This window comes from Alligator mississippiensis, chromosome 16 (genome assembly GCF_030867095.1).
Source record: "Alligator mississippiensis isolate rAllMis1 chromosome 16, rAllMis1, whole genome shotgun sequence".
NCBI classification, from domain to species: Eukaryota; Metazoa; Chordata; order Crocodylia; family Alligatoridae; genus Alligator; species Alligator mississippiensis.
The window spans coordinates 4,528,021-4,542,046 of NC_081839.1; the positions used below are offsets into that span (position 1 = coordinate 4,528,021).

General features: G+C 55.0%; 1 protein-coding gene and 1 long non-coding RNA gene across 18 annotated transcripts in view; both read left to right on the forward strand.

The window, feature by feature from the left end:
• Positions 1 to 14,026, forward strand: part of PTPRS (protein tyrosine phosphatase receptor type S) — a 199,905-nt gene that overhangs the window by 26,602 nt on the left and 159,277 nt on the right. Inside the window, exon 1 of one of the 17 annotated variants that reach the window (XM_059719983.1) lies at positions 12,886 to 12,977. The exons of the other annotated variants lie outside the window; for them this stretch is intronic. The gene's annotated coding sequence lies outside the window, so the exon portion shown is untranslated. Of the gene's footprint in view, positions 1 to 12,885; positions 12,978 to 14,026 lie in introns of those variants that run through there. 17 annotated transcript variants of the gene reach the window in all.
• LOC132246493 (uncharacterized) lies at positions 9,275 to 11,121 on the forward strand. Its single transcript, XR_009457813.1, has 2 exons — positions 9,275 to 9,679; positions 10,702 to 11,121. It is a non-coding gene; the product is annotated as an uncharacterized LOC132246493 (long non-coding RNA).

The following is a 14,026-nucleotide window of genomic DNA, read 5'->3' on the forward strand; positions in this document are numbered from 1 at the left end:
GGAGTGTGTAGTGACTCTCTCGAGGCTCTTCCTCTTGCTGCGGGGCATTAGAAACTTGTACCAACTCTTCCGGGAGCCGCGGGTGCCCTTGGAGATCACAGTTGTCATCCTCCTCCCCGCCATTCCCCTTTCAGAGCTTGCCACGCTGGAATAACCCGTGGCATTGCTCCAACCAGCCTGGGACCTGTTGTGTTGGGCTCGAGCAGATGGGGGAGTGGGTGGACAGGAATCCTTGCTGCTGACACGAGGCCATCGGGAATTGAGAGCGCGTTTGCAACATTTTCGGGTGCTGGGAAGATTTGCAAGTACCGTTCAATGCGGGCCTCAAATGTGGCATTAGCAAGGTTGTAGGGGGGGGATGGAGAGAAGCACAGCGAGATACCTTGGGGAGGATGATGTAGGAGGAAACATGAGCCAGTTCACTTGGAGGGCTCAGGGGAGTAACCGGAGACGAGAGAAGGGAGAATCCTAGAAAGCATCAGCGTCAAAGGCTGAAGGTGATAGCGAACGGCAGAGCCGGGCTGCCGAGATTGAGCTGCATAGTCGAAAGCATTGCAGCTCAGGCCGGTCAGCAGTGACCATTTTGCTCTGTAGCATGCCTGAGACTGCTGGATCCAGGTCTGTGAGCCTCTGCCACCTGAGCGAAGGAACCGGAGGTGGTAGACGGGGCCACACTGCTCGTTTGGGCACAACCGACCAGGCCCAGGTGTGGCAAGGCCAGCCCCCTGCTTTGGGCACCGCGTCGCCTGGAGGATGCCAGCAGATCGAGCCAAGTCAGAGGGTGGCAAGAGCAGAGGATCACAATGAGTTGCCGTAGCCAAAGTGGTGACCGGCATGGGGTAGATGCCTAGCAGGTGGCAGGGACCTAGGAACGGTCATTGCCAAGCCCAGAGGTGAATCCTGGCTCGCAGCCGTTCACAGGATGCAACATCAGAGAAAGCACAAAGGTGCTCACCCAAAAATGCCACATGGGCGAGTCACACTGGCATCTCTGGCAAGGCAGAGGGGCCGTTTGCATTCCAGTGTCCGACTCGGGGCTTGGCCCCCTCTAGACCCACAAATAAATCCCTGCTCCCAGCACTTGCTGTCTGAGAGAAGGGGGTGATGGCCTGCTTCCTCCCAGGCTGTCCGACATGCTGTCCCCCACTGCCCAGGCTTCGGAGGGGCAGGCCCTCTATTGCAGGGGCACCGTTAGATTAATTTCCTCCCTCTCCAGGTGCCCTGATCTGCCACCCAGTGACACGGTGACATTTCACGTCTCGAGTGTCTGAGCAATTTCATAAAGGGAGCCTGCACAAATGAAACGCTCTGCCTTTTGTGTCCGACAAATTGGATTTGTTAACCTGCAGCTTCATCCATCAGCTCCTGGGGCCCCTTCTGGCAGGTGGCTGAGGGGCTGTGAGGTGTGGGGAGCAGGGGAAGGAAAGCCTGGAGGGATCCCGCAGGACCATGGACCAGGCTGGTCTTGGGAACCTCTTGGTGGGCTTGTCTGCTTCCCTGTGGCTTTTGAGCGCTCTTCCTCACACTCCAGTTTCTCCACTTTTGGTGGCCCAAGTGGCTGTCAAAGCATGTGCCCTCTTCCTGCTTTGCTCCTAACACAAGGCTGCTCAGGGAGGATGCGAGACCTTTGCTAGTGCTCCGAGTCCCTCGAAAATCTGCGGAGCAGCTGGCGATGGGGTGGGTGGCTCTTGCTTTTACCTCTCCTTTCTTGATTCCCCTGTTTGCATCTTTGAACCCCCCTGCCAAAGCTGATCGTGGGGAAGGGGAGGGAGGGGGCAGGTAGACACTACCCACTCGCCCATTTGTGGCTTTGGGCTAGCTGTGCGAGAGAATACAAGTTTTTCCTTCCCCCTGAAATTCTCAGCTTCCCTCTTCTGGGTTCCTTACCACCTCCCAGCCCTTCGTGTCTGGTGACTGCTTCACCAGTATTTAGATCTGCTTTCCTGCGTGGTGAAGGCCAAGGGCCCCATTGGGCCTGAGAGCAGACCAAGCTGCAAAGCAGAGACGGGCTTTCTTACCCTTCCCCGTGCTGGGCTTGGTGGGAGAAGAGAGACGGGTGGCAGAAGCCTCTGAATGTGGCTTTGAGAGCATCTTGCTAGATGACAGCTAGAAAAGCAACCACGCATGTGAGATGCTCTGAAGGGATGGGGAGCAGCTCTGGGTCCGTATACAGGAGAATTAATAGTATATCACAGACCTGAGCTAGGAGCCTTTTTGCCCTAGGGACCTTATAGCCTGGGTTGCAATTGTCTGCTATGCATTCGATATACCTGCACTTAAGCTGTGTTTAAATGGGGAAGGAGCAGGCTTGCAGTTGCATTAGAACTGGCTGGAGCCGCTCTCCAAATGCATAGCCTCCGGCCTGAGTGTTTGCATGGAGGAGAGAGCTCATGTTATATCTGAGAGCCTGGGAGGGGGAGGGAGGAATCCACATTGCAGCCGGGCTGGGAGCTCGGCTCTTCTTTGCTTGACCCTTTTCTTTGCACCTCATTCAGAGCCCGATGCAGGTGCAAGATTGCAGCCCGCGGGGAGCAGGGTGTGCTTGGGGAAATGTATGGGGGAGATGACTTCCTCCATCCCTCCCCCCGTTAGAGCACATACTGCCTGCCCACGCATCCCCCTGTCAGAGGATCTGCAGAAAGAGTCTCATGTCCCCAGGAGAAACTGCAAAGTTGCTTTATTTTTAATACGTGCCTGAAAACAAGCGCTTGGCCGATTTAGAGGGAGAGCCCGTGACCTCCAGGAGCCATGCGTGCCCCAGCCACCTGCCTGCTCCCTCGTTGCAAGAGGCAGCTGCTGCTGCCCCAGTTTTCCAAGCTCTGGGCCAGGGAGATGCTTGGCTCGGTGAAACTCGGCTCTGCGTCATGCAGGGAATGGGGGCGCTTGGACAGGCCCGTGGGAACGCTCGGGCCGGCGGGAGAGGCACTGGGAAGAGGTTTTAAGGAGGATCCTGCCACATCACGGGCATCTGGTTTCTCTCAGTTGGTGACCGATGCCTGTCCGGGCTTTGAGGTGCAGCCAGACTCTTTGCAAGAGAAGCAGCTGGCAGCGGGATCCTTGCAAGGGTTTTGGGGTTCTCTGGGCACGGAGAGACAGGAGTCAGCAATATGATGTCTCCCCTCTGCCTCCAGGGAGGATTAAATGGCTTTGGGGATTCCTGCGCTAGCAGAGGGAGGGGAGATCTTGCATCTGTTGCCAGATGGACACGGGGAGTGGAAAACTTGACCAGCGTCCTCCAGACTGAGAAGTGCAAGTACAGTATCAGTCACAGCTGCATGCAAGGGGGGACGCCGGTCTCCAAGGGCAAGGGTAGGCAGTCTTTGCTGTCTGAGGATCAGGACCCCAGTCCAGCGCAGAGGAGGTAGGCTGGTGGTAGGATCTGGCCGGTGAAGCAGGGGCTCATCCCTGGCTGCAGTATGGGGAGAGTGCCCACAGTTGAAGCCCCCCGTGCTCCCATCCGCTGCCAAAGCACCATGTCTGTGGGCCAGAGTCGACGGCTCTGCGGGCCTGATCTAGCAGGCCATAAGTCGCTGACCCTTATATTAGAGCAGTACGTGGTGTTCCCCCTTTGGGGAGCAGATGGGGCCGTTGCTTAGATGGGGACTACACCGTCTCTCTTTGTACTGTCCTCTGACCAGGAGGCGTCTTCCAAACCCAGGAGGCAGAAGGAGCTCCTGGTCTCTACTGCGACGGGGTGCAGAGGGTTTTCACTGCCCCATCCCCTTCTCCCTTACATTCCTGCCTTTGTGCTCCATGAATAATACTGTACTTCTGCTTGCCACTACTGCAGCCCCCCAGAGCTTTCCCAGAAAGCGGCACTACTGCTGGCCTGACCCCGGACAACTTGTGATGCTGCCTGGGGTCCAGTGCTGCAACTATGGGTGTGTGACAAAGTTGCTAGCAGCCACCAAGGCCCTGGCATGGGCTGGCTGCAGGCTCTGGAAGCTTACTATGCACTGTTGTGTGCTAGCCGCTTGCATGGGAGGAGCGCTCTTCCATCATCCCTGCCAATGTAATGCACTCCCCAAAAAATCAGCCTCAGTCTGCATAGGAAGCCGCACGAGGGTTTCTGCTCACTGTGGGAAGCTCGGGGGGAATCCGTGGGTTGCTCCGTGTGTGCTCGTCCCTGATGGATTTTGTGTGCGCTGGAGCAATCGCTCTGCCCTTCCCTGGGGGCTCCAGGTGCTCTGAGCAAAGCCAGCAAAGGCTGAAGCGTCCTGTGCTTCTGCATCAGTTGTAGTCTGGACCAGATGCTTCCTCTCCGGCCAGCCCTGCCTGCGAGAGCTCTCTTGTGTGGGATCCTAACTCGGGACCCTGACAATTCCCCCTCCTGAGGACTCATTAATTCTGTTTTTTGGTAGCCTGGGTCCTGGAGGATCAGCTGTTGCATCAGGTGTGCGACCAGGCCTCCAGACACAGCATTTCCTACCGCAACGGGAACCACCTGTACAAACCTGGCCTATCCTCATGCTGTCTTGCCTGGAGAAGCAGCCTGGGCTTGGCCAGGGGGGAGCAGCATCCCAGCTCTGGCTGGGAAAGGTAACAGGCACTTCCTTTTCCTCTGCTATGCGCTGAGCAAGGATCTCCCACAGGGCTTGGGTCAGGCTTGTGGGCAGCAGCAATACCGCTGTGTGTCTGGCCTGGCACCTTGCCCAGCTCGCTCACTCCAACCCAGGGGCAAAGCGCTGGGCTAAGGCTGCCCAAGCCACTGCCATCCCGGACTCCAGCACCCAAATGCAAGAGCCTCATCCTATCCTCAGTGCTTTGGCTCCTCTTAATTCAAGGGTGTTCGAACGCCGTGATGTGAAGGGCGAGAGGATCTCAGTGAGACCGGGACGGATGCAAAAAGTAATTTTGGGGGAGTTGAAGAATTCAAGTCAGTCTCCCCCACTCTGGCACGCTTCCTGCCCCCTGTGCTTTATTCCTGGGGGCCTATCCCTCTGCTCACTGCCATCCTTTTTCCTATATGTCCTAGACTCTCCAAAGACTGCCTTCTCCTGGGAGCCCTTCGTTAAGGGAGGAGCAGGACATGCCAATTAGAGGCTGGATCTCGACCCGCCCTTCGTATTCCCTCCTGCCCTAACGTCACCTGGAAAGTCTTAGTAACCTGCATAGGGAATACCTTCCTCTCCCAGGGGCCGTGACCATCCACCCGCCGGTGCTCTCCATGGTAATGCCCTTTCTCATTGGGGGCGTATAAATGCATCAGTGGTGTCACATCCATAAATGCCATTTGCGGGACCAACCCAGGATTTGGGTGGGGAGGAGGGAGACCTTGGCACTTTTGAGCTCCTTGGAAAAAAGCCTTGTCCTTTTTCCAGGGGAAAGCGGGAGGCTTGCTCAGCGGGGAAACTTTCGGAGCCATCCCAAGATGCTCCCCAGCCAAGAGCCCCGTACCTAGCGTTACAACGCGTGGGAGCTGGCGTCCTGAAGGCGAGCGTGCTCCATCTTTCTGAACCCACCTAGTCCCCTGGTTCGATAGCTGGGACTTGGCTGCTCCGTGCAGCCTGCTGTTTTGCAAAATAAAATAGCTAGTTGTTTGGGGCCAGGGAGGCAAACAGATCAGCGGGCCAGTGATTTCTTCAATCATCCCGCACGTCGCGCGAGGGGAAAATTTAATAAAGTGCCTGCCATCCCCAGAAGCTATTTGTTAAAGCCGAGGATAATGATGGGCAAAATTGAGTTCCTGTTTTTGAAGGGTGTGCTCGCCTCGTGCATTTGCTTGCTCGCTGTGTCTCGCAGCTGCATCTATAGTCACTAGAAGCCTTTTGAGGAAAGGGACCTGTTCGCTTGCAAACTGTCCTGTTGGAGTCCCTTTGAGGTGTCTTGGGCAGCCAAAAACTGAGGCACCCTGAAAAAGAAATCCTGAATATTGTGTTACCCTTCTGTATGAGTCTTACCCTGTCTGTAAAATGGGGATATGTACTACTTACACAAATGATGATGCGTCAACATTTGCAATTAAGCACAGTCTTAATGCATTGAAAGATTAAGTGATGTTTCAGACTAGAACGATGAACTGTGGATGGAAAGATCTCCTCCTTCGTGCTCATGTTAACTTGTCTAGAGAGGATGCAAATCCTATATGGCATTTTACATAGCAGGTCATCGCCCTAAAGCATCGTCCAGAAGTTAACCAAGAAATCCTATTCTAGCCCAGGTCGGACTCACTTAGGGCAACATCCCATACTGACTGGTCACTTCACCGGTGAACTTTTGGATGTGGAAGAGGCTGGAAAGTTCAGAGCATCTGTGGGAAGGTGGAAATGAAAGAGCCCGTGAAGGCCCAAAAGGATGTCTTTGAAGAGTCACCTATTTCCTTTCCTCCTCTCCACTTGGTCTAAGGCTAAGAGCTCCCACCTCACACCCTTTTCCCCAAAAATCACTCTAGCGAACCCAGAGGAAAGGAGTAGATATCTCTGGCATGGTTAAGGTTATATATATATATATTGGTTAGGATATAGGGGAGAGCTGTGACTTCTAGCAGAGCCCAGTGGCAGCGGAGAAAGCAATAGAAACGACCCTTAAAGTCCCTGTTGCTGCAGGAGACCAGGGCTTCTCAGCCACGATTCATCCAGGAATATCTCGGAGACGGTGCAAAATGGCCTTTCTGCAGAAGACCGAGGTGGCTGCAGATGCTACAGAGCCGCAAGACGAACGTTTCACTGGGCTCCTGGTTCCCATCTGGGCCACCATGAGCGCAGAGCAGAGATGATTTATATTCCAAGCACTTTAAATATTTAATGCCATTTTACTTTTTATTTTTTTTCACTGCTGATCTTGTGCGCTCAGAAGGGGAGGTCACGTGGTCCAGCTATTTTTTGCATCCAGGAGGCGATCTGGTTTCTTGGTTCGAGTTTGCCGGTCCCTGCTTCCATTGCTCTGCCCAGCACAGTCGGCCCCCGGCCATTGGCAGTGGGTCAACGGGACAAGCGGAGAAGCACGTCGGCACCAAGGGACATCACGCGGAGCGTTTCCTGTTGGCGGTGGCTAACGTGCTCAGTGACTTAAATCCATCCACCTTTCCCGATCGAGAAACTGAGGCTCAGGGGAGGGAGCCGACTGGCCGTTGGTCACAAAGCGAGTGGTTTGCTGGGGAGTGAGCCCAGGGGATCTGCCCCAAGGCTTCAGAGGCAATGCGCCCGTCCTTTATTATGAATGAATCGAGGTATCCTGACAAAGCACCACCTGTGTTGCCACCTTAGAGAAAATACCCTCCCTTTGCATGCTGTTGCCCTAATGCTCCCACCAGTTGCTGTTCTGCACTCGAGCGGGGAAGTAGCCGGGAACACGCTGGATGACGCGGTGGGGCAATAACTCCAAGCAGCATTGGGCCTTCTCTGGCATAAAAAAAAGGACAAATTAAATAAACATGCTTGATTGCTTAAACATTTGTTTTTTAAATTAGCAGCAGCCTTTTTAAATTAAAGTATTTGGATATGCTGCTCGGGAACACTTTAGCAAGTTGATTTCTTTTTCATTTTTTTTTTTCTCTTCCTGGTGCTACTTTTCCAGAATAATTACTGATTTAAAAACCAAATGCAAAGCGACGGCCAAGTTTTCAGCTTAATCTTTTAAGAGAGAAGGATGGGAAGAAATGCTAGCTCTCGAGGCGGCAGGGCCCCCTTGGATCCTCGGCACTTCGGCTTATCGCAGGAGGGGCACGAAGCTTGGAGGAGGCAAATCTGCCCCCCTTAGGAATTCACTCCAGGTTTCTCAGTTGCTTTTCTATGTTGTCCCAATGGAGAAAACCAGCCAGGGCTCTCGCAACTGGAGGAGGATGATCTTCAGTAGGATCTGGTGGACAAAGCGCTGGACTGGGACTCTGGAAAGCTACCAGTGACCTGTTGCATGACCTCTGGCTCATTCAATCCCCTCCCTGCTCCCCGGCCTCTTTTCGTTCTTACTCTTTGTCTGGTCTGTCTCCTACCATCTAAATGGAGCCCGGCTGAAGAGCTTATAATGGATGTGTGCGACGCCTGGCACAACAGAGCTCCACGCTCCAGCAGGACTTTTAGATGCATCCGTAACATCAGCCAGGATCTCGGAGTGGAGTCTCTCGGGGGGAAAGAGGCTGCCCGCTCGACCACTGCAGCTGCTGCATGTTGTTGCCTTTACTTGATTTTAATGCAAAAAACCCCATATAGTCACAGCTGCTGGTTCCCTTGCAGAGGTACGGAAGGGCGGCCTGTCCGGAGAAGAGCTGTCGGTGGTCTGTCCAGGAGCCCTAGGCACAACGGTGCGGATGGCACCTTGCACAGGGGGGTCCCGGTCCAGGCTTCTAGGCTCTCTGGTAGGACAGTAGTTATTGCAATCTAGCCCTTTCCAAACTCGCATTGCTTTGACTCTGCCGCAGCCTTTAATGCTTAAGCCAAGCTGAAGGCAGGTGGAGAAGGGAGTGAGGGAGAGGGACCAAATGGGAGCAGAGCTTTTGCAGGTGGGAGGCATCCTGTTCTCTAACAGCATCTGCCAGTGCTGGGATGTTTGCATTAGATGTGCCTGCACATCGAGGGAGAAGCTCCTGGCTGAGCAGAGGTTATAGCCTGCCGATACGTCCTCTCGGTTACCACGTCACACAAATAGGAGAGGAAAGAGCCTTTGTGCCCTGGAAGGCCTCTGGATGCCGACCCTACAGCCAGGCAGGGAGTTCAACTCCCCGTGCAGGTGGCTGTTCTGACGGGGGCTGCGCATCTGCAGAACGGGGCTCGTCCTTGCCCCAAGGAGTGTCAAGCCCTGATCCATCACTTGTCCTGGTGGGTAAATCCTCGCCCCTCCTTCCATCTCATCTCCCTCCAGGGGTCTAGCGGGGTCCCGTGTGCATGTGCGAGTCCATCTTTGCATATCCGGTTGCAAGATCAGGGCCCCAGGTGGGCGCCACATGGCAAATGGCAGTCGAATAGCGCGGTGTAAAGAAGCGTCTGATTGATTCGCCTTGCTCCGACGCTGCCTAAAGGTTACAGGGAGTATTTCTTTTAAATCCTGGGGGGGGGAAAAAAGAATCCCGTTAATCACGTGAAATTTCAGAGGATTAAAATGGGGAGGAAAAGCAAAACACGCACAAAAAAGGGTAGTTTCCTTTCCAGGAAACTAATAGCCCCTGCGCCTCCTTATCTTAATGATTTTCATAATTTAACTGAATGCAGAGATAATGGATCTTCATAGAGCTAACTTTAGATTTAATGGGCCTCGTGTTCGGGGTGGGGGCGGGGGGATTGATGCTTACGGGGTGAGATAAGAGCAGGAGAAGCTCTTTCTGGTGGAAGAGCAACTTGTGCATGCCGAGCGCTCTGTTCCTGCCACCTGAAACTCTCCGTGCAAACCATTTTGGGAACCGGAGGGACCCCCTTCCCCGGCCCCAGCAGGCGGGGGGGACGCCGGGGGCACTCTGGAGAAGAAGCAGAGACCCTGCCTCCAGGCCACAGCATCCCTGCCAGTGTTTTTTGCCTCTCTTGCATAACCTTTGACCCTCCCTGGAATGAAGGAGCTGCAAAGCTGGGATCATCTGCGTTAATCTGGTCTCATTGAGGCAGGATCAGTGGAACCACCTCGCAGATTCACTGTATTATGGAGCAGATTGAGGGACTTAGAGAGCAAATTTAATAAATATCATTTCGATATTACTTGGTGGGGGGGGGGAAAAAATCCTCTGAGCAGCTGATGTCGGAGGCACCCTGTGCAGGTTGGTAATGGGGGCATCGTGTGCTGGGGGCTGCCTTTTAGGAGAGGAGGTGGGGGTGCTGGGTTGAGAAATGCATGAGCCTCTTCCTCTCCCTGGCCAGAGGAGGGCTGAGCTGCCAGCTAATGCAGGAGCCATGGGTGTGGGCTGAGAGCCAGGGCTGAGTAGCAGCGAGGATGGGCAACATGGGGGGGGGAAAAGCAGAGGTGGAGACCTGCGTTCCTGAGAAGCGGAGGGTCTGGCAGGGCAGGGGACACGGGGGCTCGAGAATTTACATCCTGATCCCGCAATCGGCTGCGGGCCGTGCGACCCCGCTCCCCACGCGCTGCACTGGGCACTTCGGCCGAGCAGCATGCATTCAGGGGATGCTTTGCCGGTCTGCAACGGCTTGCAGGATCGGGGCCCTTCCAAGGACGTTTCACCTGCTAAAGGATGAGTTATCGCAACGGGACCAAGCCCTCCGCTAGTGGGAATCTGTTCTGCCCGAATCACGGTAGTTGTTAGTGCCCTCCGTTGAGCAAAGCTATGTTCATGCCTCCTGGGCCAGTGCTGGTAGGGTCTAGGAAGGCTGGGCCGGGTTTGGAGTTTGCCAAGGGTGGGGCAGGATTATAGAGGGTTTTTCGGTGGCAGAGCGTAGGATGCTGTGTTTGTACATGTGTGTGCACGCGCCTTTTTCTTTTGCGGCACCCTGTAGTTCCTGGTGGAGCCTTTCGAAGCCGTGCTCTGACATGCCCGAAATGTCTTTTGAAAGCTTTTCAGGGGCTAAGCCAGAGCTGCCCCAACAAGCTCAGTGCTTTAGGGGCAGGGGGGTGACAGGGAAGGTCTGATGCTCCAGGCACAGCCGTGTCTGGCTCGTCGATCCTTCCTGAGCTAGGCAGGCAAGTGCCCCACGGTGGGTGTCCGTGGCAGGTCGATGGGTTTACCATCGCCAGGACCGAGTCGGAGGAGAAGGCAGCAGGCTCTGTGCCTGCATAGGGACGACAAGGGCATTGATTTAACCTGTCTGTTCTCCGCATTAATCCTAGCTCATCGCTAGCTACCACTTGCAGATGGCGTCTTGTGCCCAGCTGCCCCCGGAGCAATGCAGCAGAGGGAAATCCTGTTGATCGTGCCCGGGGAAAGCTCCCTTTGCAGATGACCCAGGGGAGAAAGCGGCGGCCGTAGAAATCTCCCTTTCTTGAGGCCAGTTTGGTTCACTGTACTCTAGGGCTGGGAGAGCCACCACCACCCCTCCAGCTTTTGCACGGAGGTGGCAACATGGCCCCGATCCTGCACCCTGTTTGAACTCTCCAAAGACAGCCTACCAAACTCGGCTCCAGCCTCTGCAAGACCTGGAGGGGAAGGTATGGTGCTCATCGCCTGCTTTGTCTCGGTCCCCGGCGGGACCCCCTCCCTGCCTGCTGGAAAAACACTTGGTTTCAAATAAATGTTTGACCTCCTGCTAACCCCCCTGCTCCCTCCAGTCGAATTCTGCGCGGAGCGAAACGCGCCGCGGCCAATCCAAGGAGGGCAAGAGCCGGGGACCATATCATTAAAATGCTAAAAATGAGCGTGCTGAAAACAGACACAATTGGGTATTTAAAGCCCCGAATGAAAAGAGTGTGTGTTGCAAGGCTTGCGGGAGCCGGTCTCCCAGAGCCCTGGAAAGTATGCGGTCAGGCCTGTACCATTAGCTTTGTGTTTCTGGTTTTTAAAGGAGCTGGGAAAAGCGCGAGGGAGGCAGATGCCCGCTCTGTCCCCGTGGGCTGGAGGGAAAGGAGCGACCCGTGGTTCTCGGAGATGGCAAGAGGACTTGGTTTCGGGGCCGGGAGGAGCGCTCATTCAAAGTGCCCATCCCTAGATGCGCGTGTGGAGGGGAGCGTGTGCATGGAGCCTTGCACGGGGGGGGGGGGACGGACGGACGGACGGACGGACGCTTGTGTGCGTTGCCCCTTGGCAGACTGGCCCCCGCGTCTCCCTCTGGTGCGATCAGGTTGCTCGGTTAAGCACTTCTGCTCGGCTGCTTATAGTTAACCTACTTTCCCTCCGTAGCGATCACACGTTCCAGGGCTCGGAGGCGACACGTGGTTTTCTTAAGGGTTTCCAAGGGCTGCTCTCCCTTTCGGTTACAGGTGCCCCACTTAATTGTGCTCCTTGCACTTTTGCACAAGTCTGCTCTTGCCTTCCATCCCAGCCGTCTGAGCTGGGAGAGACATCTGGGCATCATCAACGCCTCTGGTTCTCCCCCTATTTTTTTTTTTCCCCCCTGGTCTCCTAGTCCAAAAGTTGCAGCCCCCTTTTCTGCTGACCTTCCCCTTGGCGTGGCATGCAACACGCCAGGCGGTCATCTAGCACGATCCTGCTTCCCCACCCATTTAAATTTAGCACTCGCTTACTCAGCGTGTGCATGCGGTTTGGAATAATCACCGCTTTCCCCCCGGCTGTGTGCATGAGTGTGCAGGGATCTGCGTGGGTGCAGAGTGCCCACGGACCCTCCCCTCCCCGGTCAGGTAGTAACGGGCTGCCCGGGCTCGGCTCCAGCAAGTGGGAGCAGATGAATTGGATGCTTAACGGTCACATCAAACCTCTTGAAGTCTTAAAAACAACACAACTGAACCGCATTTGCATTCGCTGCCAGCGGGCCCGCTTCCCCGAGAGCAGGCCAGGCAGTGGGGAGTTTAAACCAAACTATTTTCCCCCCCCTCCGACACGCCGATTGGCTGCTAGAGCTCCGCGAGGGTAAGTTTTCCCCCGCCTCCCAGGGTGTCCGATGTCAGACTGGCATGAAAAATCCCATCTGTTTTCAATCTGGATCCCTGCTCGCATCCACTAAGCATCCTCTCCTCCCTGCATGCGCTCCTCGCTGCCCTGCCCCCACCCGCCTGCCTGGCCCACTGCTGGGGTTTTTTTTTCCTTTCCTCTAAAAATGTACGGGGCCTCCCTCCCCCTTCCCTAAATACACAGCTCTCCGGCACATGCTCCAGTTCTGTGCACGCCTGCCCTGTGTACGCACGCTCGGGGCCTGCCAAGACGACCTCTGAGTGCAGGGGCTACCGTTGTCTTTGGCTCGCAGAATCCCCCCGAGGACCACCACCCTTCACCTCCCATCCTTCAAAAGGGAAAAAAATAAATACAGTCGGAGAGAGGGAGGAAGGAAAGCCGGGATGGGTGCTGGGGTGCTTGGCGGGTGACTTGCTGCTCTTGTTTGCAGTCCAGCTTTTGCATGCAATTTGGAAGAGAGCAAGCACGGAGCGTTTTGTTCCTGCTCTCAGGTCAAGCGTGGAGCCTGCGTGGGATTTCAGCTGGGCTCTGAAACCTGGAGGTAATAACGTGCCCTGCGGAAATCGGCTTTGGTCCCGTGCCCCTTCTTTCCCTCACCTTTTGTTATTTGGTCCTCTCTCGCTGAGTAATGTCGTCTTTATTCCATGACGTCCTCAGGCTAGGGATTATCGTATCTAAAAGGCACTGTTGGTAAAGAGCACCTTTGGTGCTACATCCATAGTAAATGGGTTTTAAAAAAAAGCCCTCCGTGGGACTTTTTTGGAGTTGGATGGACTTTGCCTCTATGAGTTTGAGGCTGGCATCTGTCTTGCCAGGGCTTTGGGGCAAAGGAGCCCTGCAGTCGCATCTCCTCCTTTACCCCTTCCAAGTCGCTGGCAGCTGGAGGGTCCTGGGCTGTCTGCATTAGCCTTGCTCCCTAAGATACCCCATTTGCCAGTTCAGCCCCAGCAGCAGGAGTGCCAAGGGAGAAGAGACGCTGGCAGCTTGAACTACCGTGCAGGGGCTTCACCTAGCTCACAGCAAGTCCACGTGAGACTGCATTAAGTCACCAGGGTCTAGCGGACCCCAGCTCACAAGGATGCACTACGCTCTGCTTTGTGCCGGCTAGGATACTTTTTTAGTGACAGCAAAACACGTTGAAGAACGTGGGAGTTTTGTTCCTAATGGATACAAGGCCTCAATGATGGGAGACCTGGGGTTTAGCGTCAGCTCTGTACTCTCGGGAGGTTGCTTACTCTTCGTGCCTCAGTTTTCCTTTCTGTATAGGATGCTGCTACTTAGCCCCCCAGAGGAGCCCTGTGATGCTCAGTCAGACCTGGCCATTGGCTCTGAGATGCAAATGCTGGATGCTCCTGAGCTAGGTAGGCAAGTGTATTTTCTTACAGGCATCAAAAGGAAGCTGGATGACTATCAAACTAGCTAGCTAAATAAACCCTTCGCCCTTGGAAGCGGGAACAAAGAGAGTCTGTGTCTTCCTCTCTCACTGCCAGGTCCTGGGCTCACCTGATGGCGAGTGAGGCCTTGGGAAAGGCAGTGTATGAGTAGTCTCTGGGTGCCCGCGGTACAGATGGGGCCAGGACAGTCCCCGCG